The sequence below is a fragment of the Marmota marmota genome, unplaced genomic scaffold (assembly GCF_001458135.2).
Source record: "Marmota marmota marmota unplaced genomic scaffold, marMar, whole genome shotgun sequence".
Taxonomy (NCBI): Eukaryota; Metazoa; Chordata; class Mammalia; order Rodentia; family Sciuridae; genus Marmota; species Marmota marmota.
Genome location: NW_025999969.1, coordinates 1906330 through 1930319, shown reverse-complemented (window position 1 = coordinate 1930319; position 23990 = coordinate 1906330). Strand labels below are relative to the sequence as shown.

General features: G+C 36.7%; 1 protein-coding gene across 7 annotated transcripts in view; it reads right to left on the bottom strand.

The window, feature by feature from the left end:
* Positions 1–23990, bottom strand: part of Map3k13 (mitogen-activated protein kinase kinase kinase 13) — a 172148-nt gene that overhangs the window by 94114 nt on the left and 54044 nt on the right. The window contains exon 1 of one of the 7 annotated variants that reach the window (XM_048804019.1): positions 8215–10162. The exons of the other annotated variants lie outside the window; for them this stretch is intronic. The gene's annotated coding sequence lies outside the window, so the exon portion shown is untranslated. Of the gene's footprint in view, positions 1–8214; positions 10163–23990 lie in introns of those variants that run through there. 7 annotated transcript variants of the gene reach the window in all.

The following is a 23990-nucleotide window of genomic DNA, read 5'->3' as shown; positions in this document are numbered from 1 at the left end:
ACTGGGAGTAATGTAGATAGCCTGATCAAAGAAGAATAGATGATGGTGCATGGTAAGTTCTGTTTCAATGTGTCATGGAGAAATCATTGCAGAAAATAAAAAGGATTATGTGATTGTTTTTCTTTCTTCAAGAAACCTAATCTGGTCTCTAGGTCCCTGAGAATACTTTAAGATTAGATTAGAGCATAGCTTCAAAAATTAATGCTAGCAGTATAAAGCAAATGTTCAGTTATTTTTTTTATAGACAAACAGATGGAAGGGATTCTGCTCAAAGATAGCCAGAAAGGGGGTGTGGGGCTAGCAAAGTGGTAAAATTTGTTTTCAAATTGGCTCTTGAGCCCTAACAGCTGTACTGTCAGGTGGATATTTCCCAGGAGTTTCTATGCTAACAAAGATTAAAGTGAGTCCATAATTTAAGTCTAAAAGAAGTGACAGGAAATATCCAAAGGTACATTGCATCTGTTTCTCCTTAGTGTGCATATGTATTTAAATTTGTTATGTGAGAGAAAATAATTGGTAATTAGTAAAATGCTTAATCTCACTTTCACCAAGAGATTATTTTCTCAGGAAAATGCAATCCTGGCTTTGTGTTTTGGTGAGCTTTATCTCACTAGTCTCAATTATCCATGGTTATCCACGCCTGCAGATAGCCTAATGTGTCCCATTAAAGGCAGGCGGGCCAGCTACTAAAAATGCAGGCACAGTGCCTCAGGGTAATAAGAAGCCTCAGTGGGCTTATTTTGCAAATTGAGCCCTCTTTAGTAATAGTAACTGTGACAGCCCCTTTTAGGACTCTAAAATAGAGTCTTTTTTCAGTCTGGGTCCCAGATCCACTCCCTTTAGTTTAAGGTGAAAACTGCTGTCCTGGCTGCCACCTGCCTCATCCACTCAGCATCGTGTCCCTGGGCTCTGTTCTTTTTTGTCCTATCACCTTTCTTCAGTCCTTCATCTTTGGCTCCTTCCTCAGTCCTTCACCCTCAATCAACTCATTCTTTCACTTCTCTGACCTTTTTCAAATCCGGAATTTCACTAAAATGTTCTCTTAGAACTGCTCAGTTCTATCATTACCCCTAGCCCAGGAAATCATGATACAAATTAGCACATTGGAGACAATCACCATCTGTCAGCAGAAAGTCCTACATTGTCTTTCCTTAAAAATTTTAAACAATTAAAATTGCAGTTACTGAACATTCTCTTTGGGTTTCCCTGCAATACACTATTGCTTTTTTCAAGATGTTTTTTTTTTACCACACTGCCACACAGATAAAGTATTGTTACTAAATGGAACCATTATATAAAATTATTACAGCAGTTAAGACTAGGCATCGGATCTCTCTGGTTGACAATTATACAAAAGAAAAAAGATGTAAGAAAAATTCTGGACTAATGAACATAAAAATGAAAAGGGGGTTTTCTATTTTGTTATTTTTAAATTTATTTTTTAAATGCAATTTAATTTTTTTCTTTGACAAATCTCCAGATCCAAACACTTATCCATCAACAACTTGTTATTTGGGGAATTATGAAAATAGTTTCCAAAAGCCAGCAACTGTTATACAAAATAATAGAATCTTGTTTTTATAAAGACTCATTATACTGTTTATGGATTTAGGTGGTCTTCATTTTCTGATTTAATACAGTCTTCATCCTTTATCAAGCTTGAGCCTGAGTTAAAAGACAATAGAAAAAAATGAGGGATGGACAGAAACAGCCAATATGATGAATTGCACTTAAGAACACTAATAAAGGTCACAAGGAAGGCTACAACACACAACCAAACTGAGATTATTGGATTATCTTCTGGCACATCCCTAATAGCCCAGACCACCCAAATCACCAGTCGAACAAAGGCTCTCTTTTGACTATAGAGAACAATGACTAAGATAAATGGCATTTATAATGGGCATACCCAAAGATGGAAAGGTCATATCTATTCAGGACCCTTTCTTGCTCATAAAGAACTCCCTGGGCAAATGTGAAAGTTATTTAACCTTTCTGTCTTGCCCAGATATCTCCATCTGAAACCCTCTGACACTCTTCTCCTCCTTAGCTGTAGCAACATTCCATGGAGGTTAAACTTCTATAAAAGTACTGTGAAAGAACTGGAATAAAAGTAGATTTACATCAGACTGCCTTAGAAATTGTCACTTGCCTATTTGATGTTGGCAAGCAACAAACAGAATCCTACATTTTCAGAGTTTAAAAAAAAAAAAACATTTGGGATCGTTAGGAACAATTTCTTCATCTCATATGTTAAAAACAAAGCTGAGGAGAAACATAACAACCGAGAGGGCAACTGCCTTGCCAAGGATGACCTGAGAGGCTTAGGAGGCCTTCCCCCCTTAGTTCAACTCTTTTTCCATTGCATCGTTGTGCCTTTTAACAGGTTAAACAAATGTTGATTTTTATCTATTTTAATACAATTAATTATCTAAATAAAGAAGAAGGCAGGTAAGTGGTAAAATAATAAAGCTTTATTAACTATAAACCAAGGGTTCAACTCACCCTTTGTTTAAGGTGGTGTTTATGATTCTCCTGGCAAAGTGTAAAAAGCAAAACAAATTTAAGTGTCTCCAGCATTGCCTACACTGGTGGTTCTCTGTGCAATTCATCTGAGAACAGAACATACCCCCTTGTTAACTATGGCTACCATGTGGTGATTGTCAGTGTTGACATGATGGAAGGATACACCACATCCATACACATATTTAGGATCTATCCCAATGGAGTGGCAAGCAAAATTTGAAAGAGCTCTCTAAGTAGTGCCCCTGCCCTGGCCTCCACCTAGTAGAACAATCATTAGTTTCCCAGCTCCCTGAAAAGGCACTTATACAATAAACAAATGTTTATGGAGTATATTCTGTGCCAGGCACTGGGTATAAATGAATACTAAGTTAATACTAAATATTCACTTTTGAGTTTTAGGACTTAGAAGAAACTCTTTATACTTTATACTTCCAAGATGCCTAATTTGGTCAATCACTGACAGCTCTGTTTGATAGTTCATTCATCTCTTTGAGGAAGCCATATCTGCAAATAAACAACACAATGAAGAAGTCCCTTTTCACTTTACCCTACCTCCAGCATCTCTAACCCCCTCCTATCTTTATTTTTCTCTTATTGCTAAACATAATTTATTTATTTAATGCTCCTATCCCTCCACTGGAATAAAATAAGCCCCAAAGAACAAGAATTTTTGTCCATCTTCTTCACTGCTGTGTACCTAGAACACATAATAAATACTCGAATGTGTTGCTTAAATGAATGAAAAAATGAATACCACCTCCTCTACAGTTGCCAGTTCTACTTGGTTCATTGTCTATCCCCTCATGGTTTCCCTGTCATCCTTTTCAAACATTCTTTCATTGCCATTATGTTACCCTTAGACCCTCAAGCCAGTTGGGGCTCACCGCAATTATCTGTGACATGATAATCCTCTTTACTTCTATCATCTTATCTCCCCCATGGATGCACCTGCTGTACCAACCCTCAACCTTTTGTGACCACCATCCTCCAACTTATCTTTGTCCAGCCCATAGCAGTGCTAGAGAAGTTATTAAATTTACTCAATACTCAAACTCCGTGGTATACAGAAGAAATAGAATAGGATTAAGAATTAGAGCTGTGTTTGAAAATGGAGTATAACATCCACGACCTGGTATCTCTGGTTGAGTCAGCAGCCTTTCTAAGTCTTTTTCCTCAATGGGAAAATAAAATGGGGATCAAAGCACCTAGTTCATATCATGAGGATTATATTTTAAATAAAATTATATATGTAAAAACTCCTAGCAGTTTTAAAGGCATGTAGAAAGTGCTTAATAAATATTAGCTCCCCATCTTCCTTTAATTTGACATATTTCACAAAACCTCTAATGATACCTTCACTCCCCGATTAACAAGAAATTCTATGCTTTCTGGTATGAATCTTCTTAATTTTCCTTTCTTCCCTCCTTTCAGGTCAGAACTCCATGTTTTTGCTCATTCTCTCTCCTGATTCAGAAAGTGTCTCTCTTCTTTTCTAAGACTAACCCTGTATTCATGCCAATAGTTTTCAGCCCTGGATACACATTAGAATCATCAGAGGAGCTTTTAAGAAATACAGATGACTGGGCCCCACCACAGGCCAATTAAATATGAATCTCTAGAGGGGTAATTATGGCATCATCAATTTCTTTTAATTTTCTGATAAGATGCCAAGATATTTCAACAAGGGGAATAACAGTCTTTTAAATAAATATTACTGGAACAACTGGATAGCCACATTCAAAGAATGAAGTTAAACCTCTTTCTTATACCATATGAAAAATTAACTCAAAATGGATTATAGACCTAAATGTAGAGTTAAAAATATAAATGCTTAGAAGAAAACAAGTTCTTAATGAACTTGAGTCAGGCAACACCGCTTTTGATATGACACCAAAAGCACAAATAACAAAAGAAAAAATAATAAACTAAATTTTTAAATGCTATCATCAAGAAAGTGAAAAAGACACCTCAGAGAGTGAGAAAATATCTGCAAATCATATATTTGATAAAGAGCTTGTATCCAGCATATGGAAAGGACTCTTAATAATAAAAACATAAATTATTTAATTTTTAACATAGGCAAAGGGTTTGAATAGACATATCTACAAAAAAAAAATACACAGATAGGCAATAAGCACATTAAAAAGATGCTTGAGCTGGGCTTGGTGCATGCCTGTAATCCCAGCAGCTCGGGAGGCTGAGGCAGGAGGATGGAGAGTTAAAAGCTAGCCTCAGCCACTTCGAGGTACTAAGCAACTCAGTGACACCCTGTCTCTAAATAAAATACAAAATAGGGCTGGGGATGGAGCTCAGTGGTAAAGCGCTCCTAAATTCAATATCCAGTACAAAAAAAAATGCTCGGCATCATTAATTATTGGGGAAATACAAACCAAAACCACAAGGAAATAACACTTCAAATTCATTAAAATGGCTCTATTTAAAAAGATAGACATTAACAGATGCTCACAAGGATGTGGAGAAATTGGAAGCCTAATACATTGCTGATGGAAATGTAAAATGCTGCAGCCACTTGGAAACCAGTATCTCCTCAAAATGTTAAGCCTATAGTTATTATATGACCCAGAAATTCCACTCCCAAAATGAAAACATGCTCATACAAAACTTGTACATGAATGTATTACTAATAGCAAAAAAGCACAGACAATCCAAATGTCCATCAACAGATGAAAGGTAAGTAAAATATTATTTGGCAATAAAAAGATATAAAGTACTGATCCATGCTATAACATGGATGAACTTTGAAAACACTACATTAAGAAGATAAAGAAGCTAAACACAAAAGACCACATATTATATGATTTCATTTATATGAATGTCCAGAATAGGCAAATCTATTTATAGAAAAAGTAGCTCCATGGTTGTCTAGGGCTGGGTGTTAGGAGAAATGAGGAGTGACTGCTAATGGGTATGTGGTTTCTTTTTGTGATGAGGAAAATGTTCTAGAGTTGATTGTGGAGATGTTTGCTCAACTCTGTGAATACTGAGAACTACTGAGTAGTGAAAATAAGAGCAAGGAAGGGAGGGAGGGAGGGAGAGGGAGGAAAAGTTCCACAGGTAATTCTAATGTTAAAGCCTATTTCTGATAACTAACCTTCTAGATTCCTTGGGAGTAAAGATTGTATCTTCTAAATCTTTGTCTCTTCCATATCTTTACAGAATAATAACCAGTACAGAATAGGAGTGTGTTATATTTGAATGACTTTTTGTTTGTTTTGGAGCAGCTGAGTATTCTTGGGGAATCTTCATTTTAATCAAAATTATAAGAGTCAGGTTGCCACTTGGCAGATTTGTTGTCTTGGCTATCTCGATTCATTTGAGCTCCCCAAGCAATTAATTCAGCTGTAGCACACAGAAAGAAGGCAGGTAGACAGAGCAAACCAAACTGACCGGTTCCACCATCAAAGTATGGTTGTTCTGTCATATACCAGTGTATGTGGCCTCTGGCCCTTAGGAACCATTCTTTTGACAGTTCCCCAGGACATGGTTCTGGTTTGACTGACTTTGTTTACTAAATAAATTAATTCCTTCTTCTGGAGTAGTTTCAATTTTTAAACAGAAAGCCATCTATTGACAATCACTGATACACAGGATTTTATTGTTTGATATTAAACAATTAAGAGTTATTGTTTTTTTTTCCCTACAAGTACACTATACATGAAAATAAATATAATCTGGAACACAGCCACTAGGAGTAGGGAGAAAGGGGATTCTACATCCACCCTGTGCCTTAAAGGGACAGTTTTACTTTAACAAATCCAAGTGCAGACTGTATTTCTTTCAAGGAAGTAAAACTCCCTTTTGGCAAGATGTGCATAGAAGAGTCTAGTGAACATTTCTTTCTTTCTTTTTTTTTTGGGGGGGGTGCTGGGAATTGAACTCAGGGTCTTGTGCATGCTAGGCAAGCATTCTACCATGGAATTTCATCACCAACCCCTGGTGAACATTTTTTAACATGAGTTTAGTTATATAGACACAATATTTTTTTTCCAGTGCTAGGGACTAAACCCAGGGCCTCATGCACTACCACTGAGCTATACCTCCCGCCCCAAAACACAATATTTTTTAAATGTCAAGAATTTGATCTTTGATCTGGTAAACATCAATAATTAAAAATAAGCTTGAAATTGCTACTTTCAAAGTCTTTAAAGGTACACACAAAAAAAGGAAAACGCTGAAATAAGTGACGATGTTTACAAATATAGGGAGTTTTGTCTGAAACATTATCTTGTTTGTTCAACCCAGCAAATAAACCACAATAGTCTGAGTATAGGACAAAGATTTGATATGAAATTAGGGAGAGGTTTTCCCTTCCATAACTTGAGCAAGTTCAATACACTCAGAAAAACAAAATCAGGAAGTGAGATGCCAATCTGAGAAACAAAAGAAAGTGTTACATCCTTAGGTATGATAATTTTGAAATTAAATTAGTTTACAGTTAGAAGATTCATTAAGAACAATTCAAAAGATATCATTAGAGCTATAATTTAGAAGCACTGCTCATGAGAAAAGATTATAATATGAAAGTCTCAAACTATATTGATTGCACAAGGTAAACATAAGGCTAGATAATAAATAACTGGCATTTTGATGTCTCTCTCACTAGAAAGAAAAAACAAGGGCATGTTGCTGACTAGCATATAAAATGCTCAAAGTGAGATAGTTGGAAAATGCTACAAGATTATTTGGGTTGAGGAGTTGCCCCAGGGGTAGAACATGTCACAATGTCACATCCCTCTTTTTTAGTATCATAACTTCCACCAGAATAAACAGAGGCTTGGAAAATAAATTCAATCACAGATACTTTTTGTTAAAACGACAAGCAAACGATAAAATCAGCTTCATACATGTCACACAACAGAACTTTTCCATATTTCCCAAACACAGTGTAATAAACTAAAGTTGGAAGTTCATCTTAGAAAAACATTCATCTTCATTTCTATGCAATATAATTTTGGAGCTTAGCAGGAAATCACTTCATTAGGGGTATTTTTAAAAATTAGAATTTAAGGGTAATTTCTCTTTTGCTTCTGGTGCAGGTTTTTAGGTCTTTGATGATATAAATAAAGTATATGGAGTGACATAAGAAGAGCTCCAAATACATATAAATATAACCCTATAACTCCCATCATGAAAGCTGCTGAAAAATGGTTAGCAAGAAGTATTCATCTTCCCCAAAGTGGGCTCTCAAGTTATTGATTGTTACACAATTATGAAACAAAGGCAAGGTGAAGGGTGAATAAGGATGGAAAGGACCGGCGGCAGCGAAGGCAAGTGCTCCACAGGATAGAACCTGCTCTGCCTTGCTAGTCCCACTTTCCACAGCACCTTTCTAGTGTTCTCTGCTTTTCCTCTAATACCACCCACATCATCTCAAAGAGAAATGAATCTCCCTTTAAGGAAAGCCAAGCCAGCATCCAGAGGTAACGTGCAGATCCGTAAATGAAAAATGTCCACGTCTAGCAGGCAGACAAGCAAAGGAAAACCAGCTGTCAGTTTCAGCGGCTCCTAGCTGTAACCGGGTTTCAGGTTTCTCTCCGCCTCTGTCTCTCTCACCCTCTCTCCCTCAATAATATCAATTTTCTAATCACCCCAAATCACAAATACATTCTCCATCTGTCCTTGTGAGATAAATAGTGATGAAACAGAAAAATAGAGTGCAATACTCACAACAATGAAGAATTCCTACACATGCTGTTCCATTTTCTTGCTTTAAAAAGATGGAAGGTTATTAAAGAGACTTGCAGAATTAGAAAAATAAAGGGGAGGGGGATTCCACCCGCACAATCCTCCAGCCCACCGCAAAGGAGCCCAAAGGCTTGCTGACGTCACAGATTCATGAATGGATGTAAATTGGGCTGGTTTAGGATTCCGCACAGACTTTGCTGTGGTGTGTGCCATGAAAAAAAAAAAAAAAAAGGCGGGGGTGGGGGGAGGGGAGGGTCCTGAGTATGCCCAGCCAATAGGCTTCAGGCAGTCATGGCCAGCCTTCTTTTAGAAGGAATCTGGTCACAGAATAAACAGAGCCTGCCAATCAGGCGTCTGCCACTGCCTTAAGACAGACTGGCAGCTTGAGAGGTGTGTGTGTGTGTGTGTGTGTGTGTGTGTGTGTGAGAGAGAGAGAGAGAGAGAGAAGCTGTGATAGTCATGAAAACATTATTATTGCTATTAAATGAGGGACTCAAAATGGAATTATGGTGTGATCAATACTACAAAAATGCATGCAGACGAATGTCACATCTTTTATTCATTAGAACTATTTTTTTAACCCTTTTCTTGCTGTTCAGCAATATTTCTGACATGATAAAAACAAATCAAAGTCAGGGAAATAGTTTCTAAAACCGATGAACAGTGGCAACATGACTTGTAACACCAAAACAGTGCATGAGATTAATAATCTAGTGACTAACAAATATAAATATATAAGACAATATTACATAAATCTAATTGCTTTGTATAATAGTAGCATGTTACTGACCTTTTTTTGGTATGTCAAAAGTGAGTGTGGAAGAGTAATTTATTGCTATGTTTAAATAAGGTACAGCATTCCTTCATTGTTTTACTCAACTTCTGACATTCAATTAAGATGGGGCTCCAAAAGGACTCTTAATAAATCCAAGCAAATTGTGGTTTTAGTAGGAAGTCTTATTATTATCATCAGAAAAAACAACTGTATTAAATTCTCCCAAAGGGCTCTTGCATTTCTTTTCATTTAAAAAAATTTTTAGAACTGGGCACTCAACCACTGAGCCACATCCCCTGCCCTTTATATATTTTGAGTCAGGGTCTCACTGAGTGGCGTGGGGCCTCACTAAGTTGCTGAGGCTGGCTTTGAACTTGTGATCCTCCTGCCTCAGCTTCCTGACCTACTGGCATGTACCATGGCATTTCTTTACTCTTTAAATTCTTAAAAAGTTATGCCAAAGTGGAGAGAAATATAATTTACTACCGTATTCCCCATCATTTTACTTCACAGTTACCAACACTTTACAAATACTGACCATGATTCTTTTGAACTTGGGAAATGTCCCCAAATCCTCGAAACTAGAACAATAATGGTCAATATAAGACCTTGATTATTAGGTGTCCAGTGACCAAGAACATTCTACACAGACATCTGCTTTCTCTCTCTCTGAGATAATTTGCACAGCCAAGAGATGGAACATAGTTGCCTGCTTTATGTAGTTCTGTAGGGTCCAAACCTGACCACTACTAAGTGTTACACACTGCTTTACTCATTTGGAAAAAGACACTTTCCAGGATTATTTTATACACAACAAAGGTGTGTGTACTATATGCACTATATGCTCAAACACTAAAATATCACTGAAAACATAGTCAATAAATTTCTCCAAATGAGTTTATTGTGGAACATCGTTGCAGAAAAGATGTACCAAAAAAGTTTATCCATATAAAATAGGAGTACTCAAGGCCAATGTAGTATTGGTACATTAACTGTAGGTCTGAGGGTACCACATGTGGGCTTATATTAATATGTCCATGTACCAAGGTTATTTTAGAACCAATAAATGGAAAGAAGATGAAGAATGTGCATGTTCTTTTTTTTTTTTATACAAGGGATTGAACCAGGGCCTCTCAACCATTCAGTCACATCCCCAGCCCTTTTAAAATTTATTTTTATTTTTTTAAATTTATTTATTTAGAGACAGGGTCTCACTAAATTGCTTAGGACCTTGCTAAGTTGCTGAGGCTGGCTTTGAACTTGTGATCCTCCTGCCTCAGCCTCCCAAGCAGCTGGGATTACAAGAATGTGCCACCACGCCAGGCTATATAATCTTTTACACACACACACACACACACACACATATTCTTTTAATAGCAATCAAAGCCAATCAGGATACATTAAAAGAGTCTGATCTTTAAAAAACATTTTTTCTTCTCAAGTTATGTACATTAATAAAAGGAATCAATAGTCTGAATAGTCCTATTGTGAACTATGTCAATAAGATGGTCAACAAGCTCATCAAATTGTATATGTTAAATATCTGCAGCTTTCTGTATGTCAATCATACCTTAATAAAGCTACTTTTAAAAAACACAGCCAAAAATTGCATTCAAAAATATATTAAAAAGATAGTGTACCATGATCAAGTGGGATTCATCCCAGAGATGCAAGGTTGGTTCAGCATACAGAAATCAATAAACATAATTCATCACATCAATAGATTTAAAGACAAGAATCACATGATCATCTCAATAGGTGCAGAAAAAGCAATGACAAAATACAGCATCGATTCATGTTCAAAACACTAGAAAAACTAGGGATAGTAGGAACATAACTCAACATTGTAAAAGCTACATATGCTAAGCCTAAGGCCAACATCATTCTAAAAGGAGGAAAATTGAAAGCATTCCCTTTAAGAACTAGAACACAGGGATGCCCTCTTTCACCACTTCTATTCAATATAGTCCTGGAAACTCTAGCCAGAGCAATTAGAAGAAAGAAATCGAAGGACTCTGAATAGAAAAAGAAGAACTCAATCTATCCCTATTTGCTGACGACATGATTCTATATTTAGAAGACCCAACAAACACCACCAGAAAACTTCTAGAACTTAAGTAGCAGGATACAAAATTAACACCATAAATCAATTACATTCCCAAACATAAGTGATGAATCAACTGAAAGAGAAAATAGGACAACTATCCCGAATTCACCATGGCCTTAAAAAAAATTAAAATAAAATACTTAGGAGTCAATCTAACAAAAGAGGTGAAAGACCTCTACAATGAAAACTATAGAGCACTAAAGAAAGAACTTGAAGAAGACCTTAGAAGTTAGAAAGATCTCTCATGTTCCTGGATAGCAGAATTAATATTGTCAAAATGGCCATACTACCAAAAGTGCTATACAGATTTAATGCAGTTCCCATTAAAATTCTAATGCCATTCTTCATAGAAATAGAAAAATTAGTCATGAAACTCATTTGAAAAATAAGAGGCCCAGAATAGCCAAAGCAATTCTCAGCAAGAAAAGTGAAGCAGGAGGTATCACAATACCAGACCTTAAATTATACTACAGAGCTATAGAAACCAAAATGGCATGGTATTGTCACCAAAACAGACATGAAGGCCAATGGTACAGAACAGAAGACCCAGAGATAAACCCACATAAAGACAGTTATCTCTTATTAGACAAAGGTGCCATAAGCATACATTGGAGAAAATATAGCCTCTTCAACAAATGGTGCTGGGAAAACTGGAAATCCATATGTAATAAAATTAAATTAGAGCCCTATCTCTTACCCTACATAAAACTCAACTCAAAGTGAATCAAGAGGTCTGGGTTGTGGCTCAGTATTAGAGCATTTGCCTGACATGTGTGAGGCCCTGGGTTTGATCCTCAGCAGCACGTTAAAAATAAATAAATAAATAAAGGTACAAAATAGATCCAGGACATGGGCATTAGATCAGAGACCCTTACCTACTAAAAGAAAAAGTAGGCCCAAATCTCCATCATGGCAGAGTGCAGTGGTGCAGGCCTGTAAACCCAGCAGCTCGAGAGGCTGAGGCAGGAGGATCATGAGTTCAAAACCAGCCTCAGCAACAGCAAGGTGCTAAGCAATTCAGCGAGACCCTATCTCTAAATAAAATACAAAACAGGTCTGGGGACCTGGCTCAGGGGTCTAGTGCCCCTGAGTTCAATCCCTGATGCAAAAAAAAAAAAAAAAAATCTCCATCATATTGGTTTAGGAACCAAATTCCTCAACAAGACTCTTAAAATGTAAGAAGTAAAATCAAGAATCAATAAATGAGATCATATCAAACTAAAAAAATTCTTAACAGCAAAGGAAACAATCAAGAACATGACGAGAGACCCTGCATAAAGGGAGAAAATCTTTGCCATCTGCATCTCAGATAGAGCATTAATCTCCAGGACATATGAAGAACTCAAAAATTAATACCAAAAAAATCAATAAATAGACAAAGGACTGAACAGACATTTCATAGAAGAAACATGAATGGCCCACAGATATATGAAAAAGTGTTCAACATCACTAGAAAGTAGAGAAATTAAAACTACATTGAGATTTCACTTCACTCCAATCAGAATGGCAATTATCAAAAATACAAGCAATGGGCTGGGGATATAGATCAGTTGGTAGAGCACTTGCCTCACATGCACAAGGCCCTGGGTTCAATCCCCAGCACCACACACACACACACACACAGAGGACACACACACACACACAAAAGAATACAAGCAACAATAAATATTGGTGAGAATGTGGGAGAAAAGGTACACTCATACATTGCTGGTGGGACTGCAAATTGGTGCAACCACTCTGGAAAGCAGTATGGAGATTCCTCAGGAAACCTGGAATGGAACCACCATTTGACCCAGCTATCCCACTCCTTGGCATATACCCAAGGGATTTAAAATCAGCATATGGTAGTGACACAGTCACATCAATGTTCATAGCAGCTCAATTAACAATAGCTAAGCTATGGAACCAACCTAGGTGACCTTCAATAGACAAAAGCATAAAAAAAAATGTGGTACATATACACAATGGAACATTACTCAGCTATAAAGAAGAATGAAATTATGGCATTTGCCGGTAAACAGAGGAGAATTGAGGGGGAGGGAGGAAGGACGGGAATGGGAAAGACAGTAGAATGAATCAGACATAACTTTCCTATGTTCATATAAGAATACGTGACCAGTGTAACTTCACTTCTTGTACAACCACAAGAATGGGAAGTTATACTCCATGTATTCATGATATACATTCTACTGTCATGTATAACTAAAAAGAACAAATAAAAATGATTTTAAAAAACAGAGCCAAAATTGTTATAAAAGCTAACACATTTGTAAGGTTCAGTAGTAGCATCATTACTACTTATAAGTCAATAAAGGGTGGGGGTAGTCTCTGCAGTAATTCAACAAAACAGGTCTATAAGTGCTTCTTGTAACAGTTACCCCAAATTGTTGGTTCAATATATAATCTGGCAAATGAAAACTAGCTGACTTTATGGCCTTGCCAGTTTAGTAAGATGAACTTGGTCTGGGTTAGCATACTTCCCTGTACCACAGAAATAACAACCGAACCAACAAAGACTCCTCCATGTAAAATATCATGCGAAACCATTGGGAAGATAAGCTATGGAAGCTGTAGAAGTAATTCTTGAAGGAAGCTATTATTGTTTGGGGAACAGAGGAAGGTAGAGGAGGCATGAAAAATGTAACCACTAGAACAGCACTGCCCAAGAGAACTTCCTGTGGTGATGGAAATGTTCAATAACTTGCACTAATATCACAGCCACATGTGGCTACTGAGCATTTGAATGTGCCGAGTGTGCTTGAGGAGCTGAATTTTTAACTTTATAAAATATTAATTTAAAAATAGTCATGTGTTGGTAGCTACCATATGGGACAGTTTACATATAGAAATAGCAAATCATAAGTAAATTTTTTTTTGAGATACGTTCTATTTGGCCAGGGCTGGTCCCTAACTCCTGGGTTCAAATGAACCATCTGGCTCAGCCTTCCAAGTAGCCAGGATTACAGGTATGTGGCACTGATCCCAAGTAAATTTTTATTTCAGCATGTAGGCATGCTGAGCATGGAGAACTACAAAACCATTATCGAGGTGAATAAGTTCTTTTAAGAACCAAATGAACCTCTTCAAATTTCAATAATGACTGGAAGATGATGATGGTCTCCTTACCGAAGAGATATTAAAAACTCATTTCTAGATAAAATCTAAGTATAAAAAGAAATTAAGGTACAACTGTTCTGTCATAAAAATATGAACTATTCTAGTTTTTGTTTTTTGAGGAAATTGTATTCTTAAAAAAGGAAAATGACTCATTTAAGCTAGAATTTAAGAGAAGTTGAAAGTATCATGACTCAGTGGCAACTTTTGTCAAAAATGCTAGGGAAAATAAAGAGTATAGTGACCTCAAATGCTAATGCATCAAGACTCAGATTTCCTTCACAGGCATCAGAATGTAGTGATAAAAGCTGGTTAAAAGATGTGGGTTCACATGCTGTCTCTGCCACTTCTTAGTTATATAATTCCAGAAAGACTTGAGTTTTAATTTTTGCCTTAGTTATATGGGGATAAAAATAGACTAAACTACTATTGGAACATTCAATAAAGTAACATATATAAAAAGTTTAGTACAGTACCAGCATATAGAAGATTAAAAAAAATAACACAGTACCTATTTTGTTTGTTGTTATTATCCAATTACCATGACTCTTCCACTCACTCAACAAGGGAAATTTCAACAGTTGTGCAGATCCAGGAATCAAAATTATATGGAATAATACAAAAAAATTTTATGTGTGTTTATAATAAAACTTGAGCAGGTCCTTTCAGGATATTTAAAAAAATATGTATTAGGGACACTTCTTCCAAAGAAAAACTAATCCAAATTATTTTCCTTAAAGAGATTGAGGAATTGTCTCACAGGTTCTTTTTTTTTTTTTTTTTAAATATTTTTTGAGAGAGAGAGAGAGAGAGAATTTTTAATATTTATTTTTTAGTTTTCAGCGGACACAACATCTTTGTTTGTATGTGGTGCTGAGGATCGAACCCGGTCCGCACGCATGCCAGGCGAGCGCGCTACCGCTTGAGCCACATCCCCAGACCCTCTCACAGGTTCTTAATCAAAGGAGAAAAACCTTCAGGGAGTTAAGCCAGCTGATCAAGAACTCTGTTCTTTTTCTTTTTTAGGCAGCTAAATATTTATTTTTACATAAAGATATAGTTTTGGGGCTGCGGTTGTGGCTCAGTGGCAAAGTGCTTGCCTAGCATGTGTGAGGCACTGGGTTCGATTCTCAGCACCACGTATCAATAAATAAAATAAAGGTTCACTGACAACTAAAAAAGATATAGTTTTTAAAAAAGATATAGTTTTATAAATGATATGAACTAATATGGAAAGTGATCCGTCTACTAGGTGGGAATACTGGTCAAAATTCTCTACTTCCATCCTAGAATGTTAAATGTTATTGTTAACTTACTGTTTTCTATCCAAAATATTAGGATCCTTAGTCAACAAGTGAATTTCAAAGATTTCAGAAGACTATTTTTTTTTTCTGTTCAGCTCTCAACAAATGCCTGTCTGAAAAAGTGATTCTTAAGAAACATCTAAGGAAAAACATTCTTATAAGTATCCTTAAAATCTATCACTGTATAAAGGAAATAATCAAAAAGCTACATGCTTTCTAAATTAATCTAGTATCCCTCAGCAGAATCAATATCATTGAGTCTTATAGATTTCCTTTTTTGAAGAATTATTATAAGGAAGAACCATACTGCTTTTGCATTGTCAACTTGTGAGGCATGGGGTTCGATTCTCAGCACTCAGATCAATAAATCAAATAAAGGTTCATTGACAAATAAAAAAATATTTTTTAAAAAAGATATAGTTTTATAAAATGATATGAACTAATATGGAAAGTGATCTGTCTACTAGGTGGGAATACTGGTCAAAATTCTCTACTCCCATCCTAGAATGTTAAATGTTAAATTCACATAAGGAATTCATATTACAACTTAATACCAGGGATCTTTCTGTTCTTGCAAAATTATTTGATGTCCACCTTTTATAGAACAATGATGTAATTTGCTGAATTCCCCATTTTTCTGTCCCTGCTGCTGGGAAACTCAGAGCTAACTTTATATTCTCTATATATGCTTTTGTGATTAGCATTTTTGCTTTGTCTTCCTTGTTTTGAGTTTGATTTCCCTTTTATTAACCTTGTTGTATATACACATCCTTCATAAGTACCTCAAATCCTTCTTGAAAAGATAGACTACAAATAAAGATTTATACTAAATGCGTATCTGTTAACTTTTAAAAAGATAAGTCTTGTGATAAATTCTACAATCATCTTTCTGATAAAGGAAAACTAAAAGTACACACAATGATGGCAAACTTAGAAAAATATCATGAGTTAACTGGATTTGAACTCTTTAATATGTTTTTTCAAAGGATAATAAAACATCTAGTCAACCGAAGAAAACCAATTGCTTGAAATTTTATATGTCATTTAGAATAAATCTTAACAGCTTAATGACATTTTAATGTATTATCCTTGTCAAAAGGATGACTATAAATGAGGAATGTAAGAATTCTTCTTTTATCGATACTGCAAACGCACTGAAGCAAATCAAAAGCAAATGGATTTCTCAATTAATAAAATATTTAACACCCTCAAAATACACCATTCCATAATATGCATATTATGGCAAGATGCCATATACCAAACCTTTGTAGGACTAAAAATAATATCTGGCATTTATAAAGGCATTTTACACATTGAAAGAGTAAAATGAAACTTCATACATTATTCTTATACATAAAATTCCTAATACTTTCTTGGCTGGGAGTGTACCTCAGTAGTACAGTGTGTGCTTGGCATGCTTAAGGCCCTGGGTTGAAGCCCCAGCACCAAAAAAAAAAAAAAAAAAAGAGGTGGAGGGACAGAGAAACTACTTACACTCACATGAAAAATAAATCTTAACCTCTTAACCATCTAAATTCTGTTCTTCTATCTCAATTTGTTCCCTTTAGCTAGATACAAATTGATATTTCTACTTCAACCTCACAGCACAGGCAAGATAATGAAGATCCAAACATCAGAGTCATGGATGTAGGCCTTTTTAAGTTTACACCTATACCTTCTCCATTTGAGGGAACTGTATCTTCCCCCACTTGAAGATAGGGCTGGAGGAGTGAGAAGGTGGCACGAGGCTGAAACTCATCTCCTTAGTTGAAGAAGCCCATTTTAAGAGTACGATCCACAGGTCTGTGAATAGCAATAAAGGGTGTCTGGCAGCTCCATCTGTGATAGCAGTAAGAACGGTAACAGGCAAATGAAAAACCAATCTGTTAGAACCTATTTCATGAAGTAAGCTGTTCAAGACTACCCAGGCAGACTAATGTGTGTGCTTAGAACCCAGTGAAAAAAGGCACCTGAAATATTTAGTTTTGATGAAATCAGATATTTGATATATTGGTTTTTAAAAAATCAAACTTGTTTTTGTGGGAGAAAATGAGAATTTTATTATATATGCAAATATAAATATAAAATATTCTTAGCATTGCATAATGATTTTGAATTAATGTTTAGGCAAGAGGTTATTTTTTTTTTTGTACCAGGGATTGAACTTGGGGCACTCAACCCCTGAGCCACATCCCCAGCCCTATTTTGTATTTTATTTAGAGACAGGTTCTCACTGAGTTGCTTAGTGCCTTGCTTTTGCTGAGGCTGGCTTTGAACTCACAATCCCCTTAGCATCCTGAGCTACTGGGATTACAGGCATGCACCACCGTGCCTGGCAAGAGGTAATATTTTTTTCAGTGTTTGGGACTACAGAGGTCTTAATCTAGCCTTGGGTTTTAAAACATAATAATCTTACAGATTATTATGAGGTTATTAAAGGTTATTGTGTCCAAAGTGGGAGGTACTCTAGATGCACAGCGTGTAAGAGCAAGCTGAGTGCCAGAAACGTAGCCCAGGAAGATGACTAGCATGGTGGGTCCTCTCAGGAGAACTGCTATTCTATCTTCTCATTCATAGAAACTGTTAAAATAAAGCCAGAGTTTCTTAAAGTGTTACACATATCCCCTCCACATGATACAGTTCTTCTCTTCCAGCTCTTTTTTCATAAAGACTTGCATGCATTTATAGTTGCTTCATTTGTAATAGTTCCCAAATGAAAACAACTCAAACGTCCATCAGCATGTGAACAAATAAACCATGGTATATCCATACAATGGAAATACTATTCAGCAATAAAAAGAAATGTACTATTGATATATGTTGCAATGGGGATGAATCTGAGTAGTTATACTGAGTGAAAGAAGTCACATAAAAGAGTATATTTGGGCTGGGAACATAGCTTAGTTGGTAGAGTGCTTGCCTTGCCTGCACAAGGCCATGGGTTCAATCTCCAGAACCATACACACACACACACACACACACACACACACACACACACACAACTCATCTTCTACGATTTAGTTTACATAAGATTCTAGGAAGTTCAGACTAATGTATTATGACAGAAAACAATAATTATTGAAGGCTTGGTCCCAAGGGTAGCAATGTTCAAAGGTAAGGCTTTGGGGAAATGATTAGATCATGAAGACTTTGACATTTTCAATGGGTTAATTCACTGAGGCTGAATGGACTGCTGGGAGGAAGTAGAGGCTATGGGAGGTGGGACCTGGTTAAAGGGAGTGGTCCATGGGGATGTGCCCTTGAGAATGTATATCTATATGTTATCCCCAGTCCCTTTCTCTTTCTCCCTCTCTCTGCTTTCTGGCTACCATGAGCTGAGCAGCTTTTCTCTGCCATGCTGTTTCTCCATGATGTTCTGCCTTGCCTCAGGCCTAATGCAATGGAACCTGCTGACCATGGACTAAAATCTCTGGAAGGCATGACCCAAATACATCTTTTCTCCTTTAAGTTATTTTTCTCAGGTATTTGTCACAGCAATGAAAAGCTAACTAGCAGTACAAAAAGTTAAAAAAATTACTATTCTATGACATATACATGTAACACATATCTATTTTTTGCTATTCTTTTTTTTTTTTTAATTTTTTTTTTTTTAATATTTATTTTTTAGTTTTTTCGGCGGACACAACATCTTTGCTTGTATGTGGTGCTGAGGATCGAACCCGGGCCACACGCATGCCAGGCGAGCGCGCTACCGCTTGAGCCACATCTCCAGCCCATTTTTTTTTTTTTTTTAAATATTTATTTATCTTTTAGTTTTCGGCAGACACAACATCTTTATTTTATTTGTATGCGGTGCTGAGGATCGAACCCAGAGCCGAGCACATGCCAGGCGAGCGCGCTACCGCTTGAGCCACATCCCCTGCTATTCTTGTACTTACACAAACACATGCCTTTTATGCTAAACTATCTTCTTTATATTGTGCTCTTTTTAAATTGTAGATTTTGAAATTCCAGAAATAATAATTAGGAACAAATATGGTCCTAGACATTCTGTTTCTTAAAAAAAATATTTTTTATTTTAGTTGGACACAATACCTTAATTTATTTATTTTTGTGTGGTGCTGAAGATCGAACCCGGGGCCTTGCACATGCTAAGTGAAGTCTCTACCACTGAGCCACAACCCCAGCCCCTAGACATTCTATGTAAACACTCTTGTACTATACTTTACAGCTCATAAAGTACTTTAAAATAGAGTTGTAGCTAGTCCCAAGGCCCCAGGGAGATTAGTTCATCTACTCTAGCTTTATCTAAACTCTGTAACATATTAAAGATTTACTAAACTTTTAAATTCTATCCATGACCCTTTTCCCTCCCTCCATAAAGACATGTTTTCTATATTCAATGAGTAAAAATTAAAAACTATTTTTGTTTATTTATTTTTGCAGTGCTGGAGGTAAAACCCAAGGCCTCCTAGACAAAGCACTCTACCACTGAACTATGCCCCACCCCCTAAAGTTGAATTTTAAAAAGTGGAAATGCAATGATGAAAAAGTCAATTTCTAGTATCAAGGAGCTTTGGTGAGATGAGTAACTACACAAAAGGGTTTGAATGCTAAATTCATGGGGCAGACAGCAATGTTTTGCTTAAGGTTAGAAAATGTCAGAAGGAAATTAACTGAAATTTGGAGCAAAATCTTCTTGCATGGGATTATCCTATACACAGCAAAATTCTTAGTACATACCCAGCATTTCTATAACTGCTCCAGTCTTATCACAGTTTAACAAGTGCCCCCTATGCACTTTCCCCCTAGGCACCAGGGAGACAAGAGACAGCCAATTTAAGACTTACAGGTTAGGTTACCGAGTGGTGCTCTTTGCTGCCCTCTGTTGACATAGAGAAGTAAGAGCAGGCTCTTTGCAAACAAATGTGCTAGTACCCCTTAGAGAAAAATGTAAATCCCTAGGAGAAAAATATACAAAGACAAAGATGCCTCCCACTGAACCTCAGTAAGAGCTCTGGGAACGTGGGATGAAGCTGAAAAAGACTGTGAATTGATCTTCCAAGTTCAGATTATAGCCAGTACTTGTGATTTGCTTGTCTTTGGCAAGGTGGTATGTTTGTAGAGGGAAGAAAGGCTTGTACTTAACACAAACACACCCTGTCCTTACGCTACAGTTTGCTCTACCACTCCTGATTTACACTACTGCCCTTTAACCCAAGGTCTGAATTAAGTCTTTCTTTCATTTCTGATGGAATGATCATTTGGGGCTGGGTGATTAAAGTCAGTTACAATAAGGAGGTAGACTGGAACTGTACCCTGCTGAGGAGGGAGTTAGGGAAACTAGCTAGGACAAAGCAGGGACAATTCTGCCAAGGTAGTCCATATCAACTACAAAACTGGAAGGCTCATGCTCGTACTTTTTCATTCCAATGTAAGATTATAGTGCATAATCTAAGTACAGAAGCAAAAGAACTGGAAGTTAGGGAGGATAAGATGTGAACTGAATCTGTAGATGGTAGCCTTGGTTTTAAAAATGAGCCTTATACAACGATGATTAAACAAGCTTATAATGTGTAGATTCACACTCAGATTTCAGTCATATCTTCATCATTAACACTAAAGGAGGGAGCAAATAAGAAATAAAAAATATTTCAAGAAAAAAATCCATTTTAACATTTACTCATTCCTATATGTTATGCCCAGGTGATACACTTAAAATCAAATAATGAAGCCATACTGAAAAGCTCTTGGTTTTCCATTACATGTAATAATAGTAGTCCTATCTTTATTACTGCCTACAGAAGCAAAAGACAGATATGCTACCAGTAGTAACCTGTTCCAAATTAATCAATCTATAATATATTTTTAAATTTTACTATTCTATAGGTTCCAATCCTGGCTCCTCAACTAGGCTGAGAATTAAAAGCTTTACATGTAACATTCTCTAGATGAGTAATAAGCAGACAGAGCAGAGCAAAGTGGTAGGGAAACAGGCTGCACATAGTGCATACTTAGATACCCTGAAAATGTAATATCTAAATAAAAAAAGAGCTATGTTTAAGATACCTTAACATGTGTTGTTGGGTATACAAATAGAAATAAATCACAAACCCTGATTTCAGTCTACTTACTGGATAAAAAACACAATAAGTAGAAAATTTAAAATTGCTGTGGAGACTTAAAATCATAGCAAAAAGCATAGTGGTACACATTGTCTCCCAATATCTAATTTTCTCTCTTCCCTTTTCGAGAAGCCTTGATCTCCCCACCCCGTTTTAAAGGTTTACATGGGAACCAGGCATGGTGGTGCGTGCCTGTAATTTCAGCAACTTGGGACTGCGAGTTCAAGCCCAGATTCAGCAACTTAGGGAGACCCTGTTTCAAAAAAAGTAAAAGGACTAGAGATGTAGCTCAGTAGCAGAGCACCCCTGGATTCAATCCCCAATACCGCCCCCCCCCACACACACACAAAGTTGGGGGGATTAGGTGGGTACGCGTTTACTCTGCTAAAGACTCTTCTGTTCTCCTGGCTGTAGATGTGATCACATGAATAAGTAAGTTCTAGCCAATGGGATGTGGGTGACAGTATGTCTGCAACTCCCAGGTCCTCCTTTGAAGAAAAAGCTGCTTGTCCTGGACTCTTCTCCTACCCCATATTCTCATGCTGAATCAGCTTCTGCCATGTAGACAATGACAATATCCCAGGCAATGGCATAGCAACAAAACAGATGTAACCGTGGCTTCGAATAGTTTAACAAATCAGAGCTATCTATCTGTTGTAGAACACCTGTCTACTTTAAGAGCAAAATAACAAAATTCCTTTTTTTGAGCCACCAAACTTTTTGAGACTCTGTTACTGCTGCCTAATGTGTATTCCAACTACAATATCCCACTACTGGTGGTTATCTGCTACTAGTTATTTCCTAAATGAGATAAATAAACAATGATTGTTCTAGACATTCAGAGAATTAATGACTCAGAGAATCAAAGAGCTGGGAGAAAAATTTAAAACAATCTACTTTTCTTTTTCACACATGAAGAAACTGAGGCTGAGAAATTTGTTCCTAGTTGTAGAATCTGTGACAGTCAGGAAGTGACTGAATGCTTTTTCATTCAGGTCTCCTGAATGTTTCTTTAATTATATCTTCTATCTGTGCAACAACAGCAACCACTAATGCTGGCTGTTTTTTTCATAGCACAATTAGTTAAGATTCACTCAGTACATTCCTGGTACCATCTTTAATCCTAAAGGACAGCCAACAAGAATCTTAAAAATCACGTATGCTGTCTCAAAGGTATGTTCAATTTAACATGAGAGAAAATAGTAGTATAAATATATGGTACTACTAAAACAAGAATAAACAAACAAGAAACATAGACCAAGCCATTAGAGTAAGAGATCCAACAAGGTATAAATGGAAATGGTCACAAAAGTCTTATGGAAACAGTTAGTCTCCTGTAACTTAAAATGTTTTAGAAATACAAAAAATATGTATGACTCAATAATACTTGAATCAACTCATAAATTGAAATTTAAACAAACATGCCAGCCCCCCCCCCCCAAAACCACAGCCTAAGGATCCCTTCTGTGTTGTCTAGTCAGCAACAACCATTCTTCACCAGATCACTCTTTTAAGCTGGGTTTTTGCTAAGGAGGAAGAATCATGAATACTTCATTGTATGTACACAATCTGCTAAAAGCATGTGAAGAAAAGGGCAGTTTTAGGGAGACATGAAAGGATAGAACAAGAATAAGGAATCAGTATGACATTGCTGGTGGGACTGCAAATTGGTGCAACCACTGCAGAAAGCAGTATGGAGATTCCTCAGAAAACTTAGAATGGAACCACCAATTGACCCAGCTATCTCACTCTTTGGTTTATACTCCAAAAACTTAAAAATTAGCATACTATAATGATGTGTTTATAACAGCTTAATTCACAATAGCTAAATATAGAACCAACCTAGATGCCCCTCAACAGATAAATGGATAAAGAAAATGTGGTACATATATACAATGGAATATTACTCAGCCTTGAATTTATGGCATTTTCAGGTAAATGGATGGAGCTGGAGACTATCGTGCTAAGTGAAATAAGCCAAACCCAAAAAACCAAAGGCTGAATGTTTTCTCAGATAAGTGGAGCTGATCCATAATGGGATGGGTGGGGGGGGGTAGGGAAGAATGAAGCAACTTTGGATTACGCAGAGGGGGGATGAGAGGAGAGGAGGGGGTGTGGGGATGGGAAGGGTGGTGGAATGAGATAGACATTATTACCCTATATACATGTATGATTACACTACCAGTGTTCAAAGTTATATTTTCCTCAGTCAGTTTGTACTGTCTTCTCTATCTAAGTAGCTCCTAAATGTCTGCACACGGACTTGATTTCTTACTATGATTTAGAACAATTGCTGTAGAGGGTTGTTTTGTCATGTCCTCAAGTTCTACAGATTACTCGTAGAGTGGTCGGCGTCTCTCAAGGCACACAGG